We start from the raw sequence: 15,238 nt of genomic DNA on the forward strand, positions 1-15,238 counted from the left end.
CAGACTCTAGGTCCATCCACCTCACTACAAATAACTCAATTTCGTTTCTTTTTATGGCTGAGTAATATTCCACTGTATATATGTGCCACATCTTCTCCATCCATTCATATGTTGATAGACACTTAGGTTACTTCCATTTCCTGGCTATTGTAAATAGTGCTGCAATGAACATTGTGGTACATGACTCTTTTTGAATAGTTATCTCTGAGCTGTCTATCCTGTTCCATTGATCAATTTTTTTCTTTTTGTGCCAGTACCATACTGTCTTGATTACTGTAGCTTTGTAGTATAGTCTGAAGTCAGGGAGTCTAATTCCTTCAGCTCCATTTTTCTTTCTAATAGGTGTTAGCTCTTCTCTAAATGTTTGATAGAATTCACCTGTGATGCCATCTGGTCCTGGGCTTTTGTTGGTTGGAAGATTTGTAATCACAGTCTCCATTTCAGTGCTTGTGGTTGGTCCGTTCCTATTTTCTTTTTCTTCCTGGTTCAATCTAGGAAGGTTGTGCTTTTCTAAAAATTTGTCCATTTCTTCCAGGTTGTCCATTTTATTGGCATATAGTTGCTTGTAGTAGTCTCTCATGATCCTTTATATTTCTCCAGTGTCAGTTGTTACTTCTACTTTTTCATTTCTAATTCTATTGATTAGAGTCTTCTCCCTTTTTTTCTTGATGAGTCCGGCTAATGGTTGATCAATTTTGTTTATCTTCTCAAAGAACCAGCTTTTAGTTTTATTGATCTTTGCTATAGTTTCCTTCATTTCTTTTTCATTTGTTTCTGATCTAATCTTTATGATTTTTTCCTTCTGCCACCTTTGGGATTTTTTTGTCCTTCATTCTCTAATTGCTTTAGGTGTAAGATTAGGTTGTTGATTTGAGATGTTTCTTGTTTCTTGAGGCAGGCTTGTATTCCTATAAACTTCCCTCTTAGAACTGCTTTTGCTGCATCCCATAAGTTTTGGGTTGTCATGTTTTCATTGTCATTTGTTTCTAGGTATTTTTTGATTTCCTTTTTGATTTCTTCAGTGATATCTTTGTTATTTAGTAGTGTATTGTTTAGCCTCCATGTGTTTGTATTTTTTATAGGTGTTTTCTTGTAATTGATATCTAGTGTCATAGCATTGTGGTTGGAAAAGATACCTGATTCACTTTCAATTTTCTTAAATTTACCAAGGTTTGATTTGTAACCCAAGATATGATCTAACCTGGAGAATGTGCCATGAGCACTTGAGAAGGAAGTGTATTCTGTTGTTTTTGGATGGAATGTCCTATAAATATCAATTAAGCCCATCTTGTTTAATGTATCATTTAAAGCTTGTGTTTCCTTATTTATTTTAATTGTGGATGATCTGTCCATTGGTGAAAGTGGGGTGTTAAAGTCCACTACTATGATTTTGTTTCTGTCGATTTCCCCTTTTATGGCTTTTAGCATTTGCCTTATGTATTGAGGTGCTCCTATGTTGGGTGCATAAATAAATTGTTGTATCTTCTTCCTGGATTGATCCCTTGATCATTATGTAGTGTCCTTCTTTGTCTCTTGTAATAGTGTTTATTTTAAAGTCTATTTTGTCTGATATGAGAATCGCTACTCCAGCTTTCTTTTGATTTCCATTTTCATGGAATATCTTTTTCCATCCCCGCACTTTCAGTCTGTATGTGTCCCTAGGTCTGAAGTGGGTCTGTTGTAGACAGCATGTATATGGGTCTTGTTTTTATATCCCTTCAGCCAGTCTGTGTCTTTTGGTTGGAGCATTTAATCCATTTACATTTAAGGTAACCATTGATATGTATGTTCCTATCACCATTTTCTTAATTGTTTTGGGTTTGTTATTGTAGGTCTTTTCCTTCTCTTGTGTTTCCTTCCTAGGGAAGGTCCTTTAGCATTTGTTTTAAATGTGGTTTGGTGGTGCTGAATTCTTTTAGTTTTTGCTTGTCTGTAAAGGTTTTAATTTCTCCATCGAATCTGTATGAGATCCTTGCTGGGTAGAGTAATCTTGGTTGTAGGTTTTTCCTGTCATCACTTTAAATATGTCCTGCCACTCTCTTCTGGCTTGCAGAGTTTCTGCTGAAAGATCAGCTGTTCACATTATAGGGATTCCCTTGTATGTTAATTTTTTGCTTTTCCCTTACTGCTTTTAATATTTTTTCTTTGTATTTAATTTTGATAGTTTGATTAATATGTGTCTTGGCATGTTTCTCCTTGGGTTTATCTTGTATGGGACACTCTGCACTTCCTGGACCTGATTGACTATTTCCTTTCGCATATGAGGGAAGTTGTCATCTATATAATCTCTTCAAATTTTTTCAGTCCCTTTCTTTTTCTCTTCTTCTTATGGGACCCCTATAATTCGAATGTTGGTACATTTAATGTTGTCCCAGAGGTCTCTGAGACTGTCCTCAATTCTTTTCATTCTTTTTTCTTTATTCTGCTCTGCAGTAGTTATTTCCCATATTTTATCTTCCAGGTCACTTATCCGTTCTTCTGCCTCAGTTATTCTGCTATTGATTCCTTCTAGAGAATTTTTAATTTCATTTATTGTGTTGTTTATGATTGTTTGTTTGTTCTTTAGTTCTTCTAGGTCCTTGTTAAATGTATCTTGTATTTTCTCCATTCTATTTCCAAGATTTTGAATCATCTTTGCTATCATTACTCTGAGTTCTTTTTCAGGTAGGCTGCATATTTCCTCTTCATTTGTTTGGTCTGGTGGGTTTTTACTTTATAAAGTATAAAAAAAGAAAAGAAAAAAAAAGAATAGAGCAACCAAACCAAAAAAAAAAAAATCCACCAATGATAACAAGTGCTAAAAACTAAACATCCGGTGGTGTGGTTTGGGGTGTCTGTGACATTATTTTAGGCAGCCTCTCTGCTAATGGGTGGGGTTGTGTTCCTGTCTTGCTAGTTGTTTGGTGTAGGGTGTCCAGCACTGTAGGTTGCTGGTCGTTGAATGGAGCTGGGTCTTAACGTTGAGGTGGAGATCTCTGGGAGAGCTTTTGCCGTTGGATATTATGTTGAGCCGGGAGGTGTCTGGTGGACCAATGTCCTAAACTCAGCTCTCCCACCTCAGAGACCAAGACCCTGTCAGCCACGTGGCTCAGAAGAAAAGGGAGAAAAAAAGAAAGAAAGAAAAGTAAAATAAAATAAAGTTATTAAAATAAAAAATAATTATTAAAAATTTTTAAAACAATTTAAAGTATAAAAAAAGAAAAGAAAAAAAAAGAATAGAGCAACCAAACCAAAAAAAAAAAAATCCACCAATGATAACAAGTGCTAAAAACTATACTAAAAAAAGGAAAACAAAGCAAACAAAATGGACAGACAGCACCCCAGGACATATGGTAAAAGTGAAGTTATGCAGGCAAAATCACACAAAGAAGCATAACGTACACACTCACAAAAAGAGTAAAAGGAAAAAAATATGTATATCGCTGCTCCCGAAGTCCACCGCCTCAATTTTGGGATGATTCATTGTCTCTTCAGGTATTGCACATATGCGTGGTACATCAAGTTGATTGTGGAGATTTAATTTGCTGCTCCTGAGGCTGCTGGGAGAGATTTCCCTTTCTCTTCTTTGTTCGCACAGCTCCTGGGGTTCAGCTTTATATTTGGCCCCACCTCTGTGTGTAGGTCGCCTGAGGGCGTCTGTTCTTCGCTCAGAGAGGACAGGGTTAAAGTAGCAGCTGATTAGGGGGCTCTGGCTCACTCAGGTGGGGGGGAGAGAGGGGTACAGAGTGTAGGGCGAGCCTGCGGCTGCAGAGGCCAGCATGATATTGCAACAGCCTGAGGTGCGCCATGTGTTCTCCCGGGGAAGTTGTCCCTGTATTACAGGACCCTGACAGTGGCGGGCTGCACAGCCTCCCTGGAGGGGAGATGTGGATAGTGACCTGCGCATGCACACAGGTTTCTTGGCGGCTTCAGCAGCAGCCTTAGCGTTTCCTGCCTGTCTCTGGTGTCCGCGCCGATAGCTGCAGCTTGCGCCCGTCTCTGGAGCTTGATTAGGTGGTGCTCTGAATCCCCTCTCGTTGCGCACCCAGAAACGATCATCTCTTGACTCTTAGGCAGCTCCAGACTTTTTCCCGGACTCCCTCCCGGCTAGCTATGGCACACTAGCCCCCTTCAGGCTGTGTTCACACAGCCAACCCAAGTCCTTTCCCTGGATCTGACCTCTGAAGCCTGAGCCTCAGATTCCAGCCCCGCCCGCCCTGGTGGGTAAGCAGACAAGCCTCTTGGGCTGATGAGTGCTGGTCGGCACCGATCCTCTGTGTGGGAATCTCTCCGCTTTGCCCTCTGCACCCCTGTTGCTGCCATCTCCTCCATGGGTCTGAAGCTTCCCCACCGCCCAATCCCCTGTCTCCAGCAGTGAAGGGGCTTCCTAGTGTGTGGAAACTTTTGCTCCTTCACAGCTCCCTCCCAGAGGTGCAGGTCCCATCCCTATTCCTTTGTCTCTGTTATTTCTCTTTTCTTTTGCCCTACCCAGGTACGTGGGGAGTTTCTTGCCTTTTGGGAGGTCTGAGGTCTTCTGCCAGTGTTCAGTAGGTGTTCTGTAGCAGTTGTTCCACATGTAGATGTATTTCTGATGTATTTGTGGGGAGGAGGGTGATGTCCACATCTTACTCCTCCACCATCTTGAAGGTCTCTCTCCATTTTAGAAAATTTTAATTGACCTATCTTTGATTTCATTAACACTCTCTTCAACTTCTGGTCTGTCGTCAGACCCACTCATGAGTACTTAATTTCAGGTATTTGTTCAGTTGTAGAAATTCCATTTTTTATTTTTTTAATAGATGTAATTCTGTGTTATCTTTTCCTCATCTTTCTTCCATTTTCATGAACACATTTATTAGATTTATTATGTTATTTTAAAGTTTTTGTCTCCTAACTCTAATACCTGGGCCATATGCAAGCCTGATTCTATTGTCTCTTTTTTCTCTTGGTTACTAGCCACTTTTTTCATGCCTGTTCGCATGCCTTGTAATGTTTGATTGGGTGTCACACATGCGTTGTATATAAAAGAAGCAATATTATTTTTGACAGGGAGTATTTGTCTTTTCCTCTGGCAGCTAGATTGATGTGTTAATCACCCCAATCTAATCAGATTTTATCTGTGTTAGTTAGGGTTGGGTAGCAGCTTTGGTTAAATTCTGTCTTCTGTTTTCAGATGTCTCAAGGATGAGATCTATGGTATGCTTGTTACAGAGCACTCATTCTAGTGGAATTTTGTTGCCTAAGAATTGTGGTATGGGGATTTCATTCAGTATTTCTACCCCACCTCTGCCTCCTGCTGCCTCTGCACTTGGCAAATGCCTTATGGGAAAAATGATCATGTATTTGGGGCTGTTTTGGATTTCATCTGTTATGCCAACTCATGTGACTATCAAAAGCTGGGCTGACTTTTCTCGCCACTAACAGTGTCCCTTTGCCTATGTCAAGCTAGTCCTCGGCTCATACCAGATTGAGCTAATGTCCTCAGGGAAGAAAATAGCTAACAGTCTCAGTTCACACAGGAAGGTCTTTTCATTTTTTCCTAGTGTTGCAGCTGGAATGATGGCTTGCTGCTATTACTGTCTCCTACCTGGATGAAAGGGATGTCTTGGCGCCAGTAGTTCATAGCAGCTTCCCCTAACCACCTCTACTCTGAATTCATACAGAGCCAACATGCTTAAACACCTCTAAGTCATTTGGAACTCACAAACAAATGGACATGCAAACAACCTTTTGGCACTTATTTTTTAATCTCCCAGGACCATGTACATGCAAGTTACAAATCTACAAGATAAAAACAGTTGAGCATGTCCTATATTTTAGGGTCTAAGCCCTTTCTCAAAAACTCCATGAGGAGGGCATCATTACATCCTTGTTTTACAGATGTAGAAACTGAAGCTCCAAGAGGTAAAGTATGAACAAAGTCACTCAGTTCTCAGCTAATAAGTGGCAGAGCTGTAATTCAAACCAGCTTTATCTGACTTCTTTTCTTCTTAATCATGATATGATAAATATTATCAAAAAAAGGACATGGGATGTATAAATCAGAAGGCATCATAATGGTACCTTGTTATACAAAACAAATTTATCTGCACTGAAAAGCAGATGTACGTATGTCCATAAACTACCATATTAAACTCTCATTTAAAGCCATACTGTGAAGAACATGTGAATAATGTCTTGACATTTATCAGGAAAAATCCTTCATATAATTTATTTCTGGTATTATTTCAAATGAACTCTTGCTATTCAATATGTGGTTAAATTTTAAAGTGTTTAAGTCCCAATATTTAAGCACTAATTTGACTTCTTCATAGTTTCTCATCAGCAGAACCATGTATTTTTTAGTGTGTAGGAAAGATTTAAAAGCAATTTTAATTCAGGGTTTTCATAGAGTAAGGCTAGATTTGCTAAGTTTTGTTAAGTTTTAGTTGTAGCTATATCTTTCCTGATATTAGTATCACCCAGAGATGAGGGACATGGAAGCATCCTTCATGCATTGTTCCTGCGTGTTTTCCTTGGTTCTAAGTGTGTTTTTACTTAAATGTTTTTCAGACACAATTGCCTCATTAGAAGGTCCATGATTGTGTTATCCTGGGCTCATTATATATATTTTCTCACATTTTAGTTTTTTTAGCTTCTAAGTGCCCTTGGTCAAAACTCCTGTGAGTGCTTCCTTCCTTTCCCATGGTTTTGCCTGCAGCAAAATCAGTCTCAGAAATTTCCAGCTAGCAGAGAACAAAGGGAAAGTCACAGAAAATACAAATGGTGACAATATCTGTTCCTCCTGGAGCAAGCTTCTCAGGGGAATGAACTTCTTAGGCTCCACAGGCAGCAGAGAATCAAAAACTGGGAGGAAGGTACAGAGTCACCAGGGTGAATCCCTTCATTTTTCAGGCACAGAAACAAAGCCCAGAGAGTAAATGATTTGCCCAAGGTAATTTAGCTTCTAGTGTGATGCTGAAATTAAAATCTGGGTTCAGCGTTCTTTCCAAAGATCATTACTGACCAAGCCCTTGTTATGAAGCCACTCAAAGTAATGCCAGGAGGATGACACCACCATTTATATTTTGTGACTTGTTCCTTCATAGATGAACATTTCAGGAATCCTCATTTTTACCGTGACATTTCAGGTCAAGACAAGACATCCAAGGACCTTATAACCATTATCTGTGACATCAAAGAACTTAATGGTAACATTTTTTCTGGTGGCTTTGTCTTTGACCCTTTTTAAAAGAATTTTATGTCATGCGAAGGTCTGAGCAGCACAGAGAGATCATTCTAATCAGAACTGGAGAATTGTCTCAGTATCCAGTCTTGTGTAAGTCCACAGCACCTGTACTGAGCTAAAGAAATAGTGAGAAACAGTACCTTTTGGTGTGTGAGAAGCAAAATGAAGGTGCAGTTATAAAATATCTCTATTTTATGGATTTATTTATTTAATATTTTTTATTTTATGGGTTTATTTGACTGTTTTAAATATTTGATCTGGTTCCCCCACTTCTTACATTATCTCTGATATTTGGCTCCAATAAGCTTACTGTACTGATTCTAATATTTGGCTCATTAGCTACAGTACTTCCTAATCAAATAGTGCCTCTAAAATATACCAGTAAAAGTCTATTTAAAGCCATGTTTAGTTTATACTTTGCTTATCTGCTTTACCCTTTTTATTATGCTCCAGTGTTATAAAAGTTCCATATTGGAGGTAAAGTTGTACTGAAGTTAACATACTAATTTACTAGTTACATTTAACAAGCATTTAAATAAGAACAAAAACAATGACAAAAACAGCCAGCAACAATAATAACAACAATCATAGGGTTCTTACTTTGTGTCAGGATTTAGAGGCCAAAAGATGAATAAGACACTGTCATTGCCAATTTGCAGGCCCCTTGAGGATAGGCCTGGGTCCCATTTATTTAACTCTTCCTTCCAGTACCTGGCCCTGTTCATGTTTGCAGCAGAATTGGGTTTGGCTAAGCAGAGAGGAGGCAGAGGCCTTTTCAGTAAAATTTGCAGTTGAGTATGAATAGGGTGTGTAGAGGAAGGAGGTGGGCATGAAGTGGTGGCCGGACAGAAGGGTCATGCTGCCAGGGAAAGTTCAGCAGAGGTGGGGTCAGCCATATCTCTTCATTGACAAGGCCAGGATGAGGCAGCACGCTAAGGTGGTTTATGTGAGGACCCTGGTGCCCAGGAGAGCACAGTCGGAGAGAGCCAGACACTGCATTTTAGCACAACTCCCCAGCATCCTGGAGTAAGAAGAATAAAATGATGATGGTGATGATGATAGCTTTTATTTATTGATCACTTAATATGCACCAGCTACTTTCCATACATAATCTCTTTGAATCTGTTTGCCAGAGGCTCACACACTTAATCTGGGCTACAAGTTTATTTTGTTTGGTCCTCCCAGAGAGTTTAATTGACTTGCTCGAGGTCACATAGCTAGTAAATAGCAGAACCAGGTTTAATCCCAAATATGTCCCATCTGGTCTGTGTACAAATAGCCAGACTGCCCTCCCTCCCTAAATATTCTTCCTAAGACACCTTCACAACTGGCTGTTCTTGGTCAAAGTCTATTCACAGTTGGGAGTGTCACAGGGGTGAGATCCCCTATTCTATTTTAAAACAGAGGAAAACTATCAACTGCAAAATCTTAATTAGTAGATAATCAAAATGATTGACAGACAACACAGCAGACACAAGAGAGCCATCCTCTTCCCCCTGCTTCGCACCTCCTGGTCCCATCACAGTTAAGGAGCTTCCTAAAGGGTCAAAGAAATGGTCTGGAGAAATGTTGAACCTGAACTCTGCGGTCTTCTTTTGTTCTGAATACACATTTGTTGCTAGTGTGGAGAGTTATTTATGTGCTGATAAATGATCTTCTGTATTTCTTGTCTCTACACTGAGGTTGTAAAATAATTTCCTGCTCAAAGATAGCTTCTCGTTTCCTATAGAATGGATCCAAGATCTCTTCCAGCCTCCACATTCTGGCTCCAGTGTGCTTTCCCAATCTTTTTTCTCATTTCTATCCCTTTAGTTCTGGGTCCTGAAACAAGCATTTTCTGCTGACATATACCTGTACCTCTTCTTTGCCCATGCTGTCCCCTTTGCCTGGAATGCCCTTTTAAAATCCAACCTCCTCACTTAAGATTTCATCAGTATCTGTAACTGGAAGTAATCCTGTTCTTTCTATCTAAAAACTCTATTTTATCTTCTTGGGCTTATCACAACAACCTTGTAATAATACAGCTGTAGCAAGGTATTTAGTGGGTTACTTTAACAGCTGGCACTGAAATAACCCTTAGGGAGGTAAACACACTGATACATAGATAAGGTACATGTAGGAAGAAAATGGTGCTGGTTTCAGGGGGAGCCAGGAGAACAAAGGTGATGGGTATACGCTTTTGAAGGAGACAATGAGATGAACGTCTTTGAGCTTTTGAGAAGAAAAATGGAAGGAGAGAGAGGACAGAGAAGTGAGAGGGGTTTTGTGTGCAGTTAGAAGCCAAGCAGACATGTACTGTGGCTGGGTTTACTCAGGGGTGAAGTGGCTAGTTGAAGTTCTTAGATGCTTGGTTAGCTAAAGGTATATTAACAGAGAAATCTAATGTCTAACCTGAACCTACAATTTGGTTTGAAGTGGAATGCACCACGAGGTGTTAACCTCTCCTTTGTAAACCCACGGTAAATTAAACTATAACCAGAAATCTTTTTGGTGTGTGGTCATGTACATTTGTGTGGAAATATCAGAGAGGGCTGAGTTTCATGTCTCTGTTGCAGTGGTACCAAACTGAGCCAGCTTAGGAGGCAAAGCAAGAGCCTGGAGCCAGGCATGACCACATCAATGACCCACTGAAAGTGACAGAAATCTTGGGTGCAGAGTTAAACCTTGGAAGGTGGCTCAAGCCAACCTCATTTAGGTTCCAGGAGAGAGTTATTTGTGTACTTACCTTATTTACTAAATGACATGCTCCTGGAAGACAGAGCTCATACATATTTCGTTCATCTAAAAGATCTTATGATGTAATATTAGTGATAATAGTAAAAATAATGAAGACGATACCATTGCATCATTGTAGACACATTGTAGGTATATTAAATTCCGTCTACTGAGCACTTGCAAATGACAGAAAGAGGCATGTACTCAAAAGATCTAGATTTGACTTCCAGGTTTTCTGTTTTCTAGTGATGTAACTTTAGGCATTTTTTCCCCATGAATCCCTGATTTCACATCTGCAAAATGGAAAAATACCAGCTCTAACTCATAGCTTGTTGTGAACATCAAATTGAGCTGTTCACTCAAGTATTATTGTGACCTTCTACTTGCAGAGGTTTCCCTCCTCAGTCTGTTCCATCTCCTCCACTGCAGTCTCCCTGCTGTTTTTTCCCTAATCGTGGGGGCATGCTGTCATCCCTCTTGACATCACCCTGGACGACTTGGTTGTCTTAGCTTGGTCCTGACTGCTTTCTATCCAGTGGTTGTCCCATGATGGCAGAGATAAGGGCTTTCGTTTAAAAAGTATTGAAATGTTTTTTCTTAAGCTTCCAAACCTGGTCAGCACACTCTTAATTTCATCCTGTGCTTTTAAAGTTATGCTCTTTGCATTTTACCCACAGTTAATGCTTGATACAAAGTCAGGCTAAGCTGGGAAGAGAGAGAAGTTCAGTGACACTGTGGTATCAAACTCAAAGCTCCAATCACCATCCTGTGTCCCTGGTACTGCTCTGGTTCTCCTTTCTCCAAGGATGTATGCCTTCCCTGCCTGGTCTAGTGCCCAGAGTCTACAGGTTGGGGTCTTTGTTCTTTTCTTGTTTGGGAGTCAGTCTTAGAGGCTGACTGTCAACTATAATCTGCCATTGTTCTTGCATTCAGAACAGTCCTTGACATGCCTGATTCCAGAGCAGACACTGAGAACAGGCTTCTTTTTAGGAACCTTGTAACACCTGGGTATTTCTTCTCTCTTCAGTCAAAGTAATACCTGTTGTCAGAGAGCAGAGATAATTTCCAGGTGGGTCTCTGTTTTCCTTAGCAAACATGTGTTGAACACTTATTTTGTCCTGGACATGTTACTAAGTGTTGCAGAAGCATTATCTTAATTCTATATAAACCCTGTGAAATAAGTACTCTTGGTGTCCCCATTTTACTGGGGATAACCAAAGCCTAGAGAAGTTAAGTTACTTGCCCAAGGTCACACAGCAAAGAGTGGATTCAGATTTGAACCCAGTTCCTCTGATTCTAGAGCCCTTTAACCATTTTGCTCTTTTGCATGTGGCTCTGGGCTCTGGGCCTTTATCCACAACTTTCCAATGGGGCTGGATGTGGAGTGATAGGATTCAAGCGCATCAACGTGATGATAATATTATCCTAGGCTTGTCCAGAGATTCCATTCTGATCCAAGGAGTGTTGCAGAGGATCAGGACAAAATCAGGAACTTCTGTGGAGACTTTGGGACAATCCAAGTAGGCCCTTATAACACGCAACCTCTGACTTCGTGAGCTTCTTGACCCCCAGTTCATGTGCTTTGAATGTAGGGGCTGGGTCCTAGGTTTTAGTAAGCCCTTTGAGCCTGCAGCAAAGTGGACAAGGCCAGCCTAACGGTGAGGGGTTCCCGTTCTGTGGGGTTACAAAGTCCTCTTGGAGATGGCCAGGCTTTGCTATTTTGTTGTCCTTGGTGTGCAAAAACAGAGGAATTGCCGAGGTGACAAACCCTCATAGATCACCTGGTCCCAGTCCCCTCATTCAGCAGCTGTGCATAAGCAAGCACAACATGCCTCTGCACTGCGTTGCCTCCTTATTAATCGTAACCTGGCTGTCTGTTTTTCCATCTCATTTGCATAGATGGCTCTAATTAGACTGAAATTGCACCATGTGGAAGCATTGTAAGGAAAGGGTCAATCTGGCCACAGTTTCGTACGCACTGCTTGTTTCTGGAGTGTGCAAATGTGATCCCTAAAGCATGAAAGTCACTGCTTCATTTTCCTTGTGAATCTGGGTATTATACCTGCTTTCTCCTCTGGGGAAGTTAATGTGCTACTCTTGGCACTACAGTTTGTCCAGCTTTGGAAAATCATTTGCATTTCAGGAGGTCTTCAGCATCACCATAGTAATCAAGCATGCCCTGAGATCCAGATCCTTATCACTGTTCATATATTAATTGAGAAAAATATAGTCCCTTTTGGGGAAGGGATTGAGTGTGTGTGTGTTTGTGTGAACAGGAATATACTATATTCATAGTGGTGGTCATCCGTGACCCACCATTGAAGACCGGTTAATTACCTTTTTTTTGTTATTTTTTATTTTTGCGGTACGCGGGCCTCTCACCGTTGTGGCCTCTCCCGTTGCAGAGCGCAGGCTAAGGACGCGCAGGCTCAGCGGCCATGGCTCACGGGCCCAGCCGCTCCGTGGCATGTGGGATCTGCCCGGACCGGGGCACGAACCCGTGTCCTCTGCATCGGCAGGTGGTCTCTCAACCACTGCGCCACCAGGGAAGCCCTTAATTGCCTTTTTATAGTGGGGTTAATTTACAGAGCCTTCTTATTCTCTCTTTTCCAGTGCCAAGTGTAGTCATGAGCTTTTCAGAATTTGAGAATTGAGTTTGAATAAATGGGAGAGAAGGAGTATTTATCTGCAAACAGTATTTTTTATGTGAAGAAAATAAAATCCATAGAGAGGCGATTATAATGTGGAAGTAACAGATGCTGAAAATAACTCTTAATGATTAACTATTTAATGATAAAATAACTCAGTGATTTCTACTTTCATATTCTGTCAGGAAATAAATTGTTATATGTGCTCCAAATTGGCTCCATTGCTATTTAGTAAAGCAAAGCCAGTTTTCATTCCTCTTCTGCTAGAGCAGTTACCATTTAGCACAATAATTCTGTAGTCTGTGAATAAAGACACATCTTTATTAAGTATACAGTACATTTTAATGCAATTCTATTTGTTTATTCATATCATTGAGCTGACAGTTTGTGTCAGTATATAAGGAAAATATATCACATATACGTTTCTGTATAGATTTACAGGTTTAAAGAAGAACAGAAACACACACACACAAAAGATAATAATTTAATAGAGGTCCTCAGATATGCAGATGATGGTATAAGACATTAATTTGCTCTTCTTAAAGAGGCAGGTACTGGGCATTAAGGGCAGTGAAAGGAGAACTCTTTATATTTAAAAATCTCAAATGGGAAACAAGATGGAGGAGTAGAAGGATGTGCTCTCACTCCCTCTTGTGAGAACACCAGAATCACAACTAGCTGCTGGGCAGTGATCGACAGGAAGACACTAGAACTCACCAAAAAAGATACCCCACATCCAAAGACAAAGGAGAAGCCAAAATGAGATGGTAGGAGGGGTGCAATCACAGTAAAATCAAATCCCATAACTGCTGGGTGGGTGACTCACAGACTGGAGAACACTTATACCACAGAAGTCCATCCTCTGAAGTGAAGGTTCTGAGCCCCATGTCAGGCTTCCCAACCCGGGGGTCTGGCAATGGGAGGAGGAATACCTAGAGAATCAGACTTTGAAGTCTAGTGGGATTTGATTGCAGGACTTCAAAAGGACTGGGGGAAACAAGAGATCTACAACAAATGCTAAACAAAATTCTCTAAATGGGAAACACAAGAAAAGGACCTACAAAAACAAACCCAAAACAATTAAGAAAATGGTCATAGGAACATACATATCAATAATTACCTTAAACGTGAACGGATTAAACGCTCCAACCAAAAGACACAGGCTCGCTGAATGGATAAAGAAACAAGACCCATATTTATGCTGTCTACAAAACACCCACTTCAGACCTAGGGACACATACAGACTGAAAGTGAGAGGATTGAAAAATATATTCCATGAAATAGGAAATCAAAAGAAAGCTGGAGTAGCAATACTCATATCAGATAAAACAGACTTTAAAATAAAGAATGTTACAAAAGACAAGGAAGGACACTACATAATGATCAAGGGATCAATCAAAGAAATTATAAATATATATGCACACAATATAGGAACCCCTCAATAAATAAGGCAACTGCTAACAGCTATAAAAGAGGAAATTGACAGTTACACAATAATAGTGGGGGACTTTAACACCTTACTTACACCAATGGACAGATCTTCCCAAATGAAAATAAATAAGGAAACAGAAGCTTTAAATGACACAATAGACCAGATTGATTTAACTGATATTTATAGGACATTCCATCCAGAAAGAGCAGATTACACTTTCTTCGCAAGTGGGCACGGAAGGTTCTCCAGGATAGATCACATCTTGGGTCACAAATCAAGCCTCAGTAAATTTAAGAAAATTGAAATCATATCAAGCATCTTTCCTGACCACAAAGCTATGAGATTAGAAATGCATTAAGGGAAAGAAACGTAAAAAACACAAACAAATGGAGGCTAAACAGTATGTTACTAAATAACCAAGAGATCACTGAAGAAATCAAAGAGGAAATAAAAAAATACCTGGAGACAAATGAAAACATGATGATCCAAACCCTGTGGGATGCAGCAAAAGCAGTTCTAAGAGGGAAGTTTATAGCCATACAAGCCTACCTCAAGAAATAAGAAAAATCTCAAATAAACAATCTAACCTTACACCTAAAGGAACTACATAAAGAAGAACAAACCCCAAAATTTGCAGAAAGAAATAAAGATCAGAGCAAAAATAAATGAAATAGAAACAAAGAAGACAGTAGCAAAGATCAATAAAACTAAAAGCTGGTTGTTTGAGAAGATAAACAAAATGGATAAACCATTAACCAGACTAATCAAGAAAAAGAGGGAGAGGACTGAAATCGATAAAATTAGAAATGAAAAAGGAGAAGTTAAAACAGACACCACAGAAATACAAAGCATCCTAAGAGACTACTACAGGCAACTGTATGCCAATAAAATTGACAGCCTGGAAGAAATGGACACATTCTTAGAAATTTATAACCTTCCAAGACTGAACCAGGAAGAAGTAGAAAATATGAACAGACCAATCACAAGTAATGAAATTGAAACTGTGATTAAAAATCTTCCAACAGGGCTTCCCTGGTGGCGCAGTGGTTGAGAGTCCGCCTGCTGATGCAGGGGACACGGATTCGTGCCCCGGTCCGGGCAGATCCCACATGCCGTGGAGTGGCTGGGCCCGTGAGGCATGGCCACTGAGCCTGCGCGTTTGGAGCCTGTTGCTCCAACGGGAGAGGCCACAACACTGAGAGGCCTGCGTACCGCAAAAAAAAAAAAAAAAAAAAA

This window comes from Neophocaena asiaeorientalis, unplaced genomic scaffold (genome assembly GCF_003031525.2).
Source record: "Neophocaena asiaeorientalis asiaeorientalis breed wild unplaced genomic scaffold, Neophocaena_asiaeorientalis_V1.1 scaffold92, whole genome shotgun sequence".
In the NCBI taxonomy this organism is placed as follows: Eukaryota; Metazoa; Chordata; class Mammalia; order Artiodactyla; family Phocoenidae; genus Neophocaena; species Neophocaena asiaeorientalis.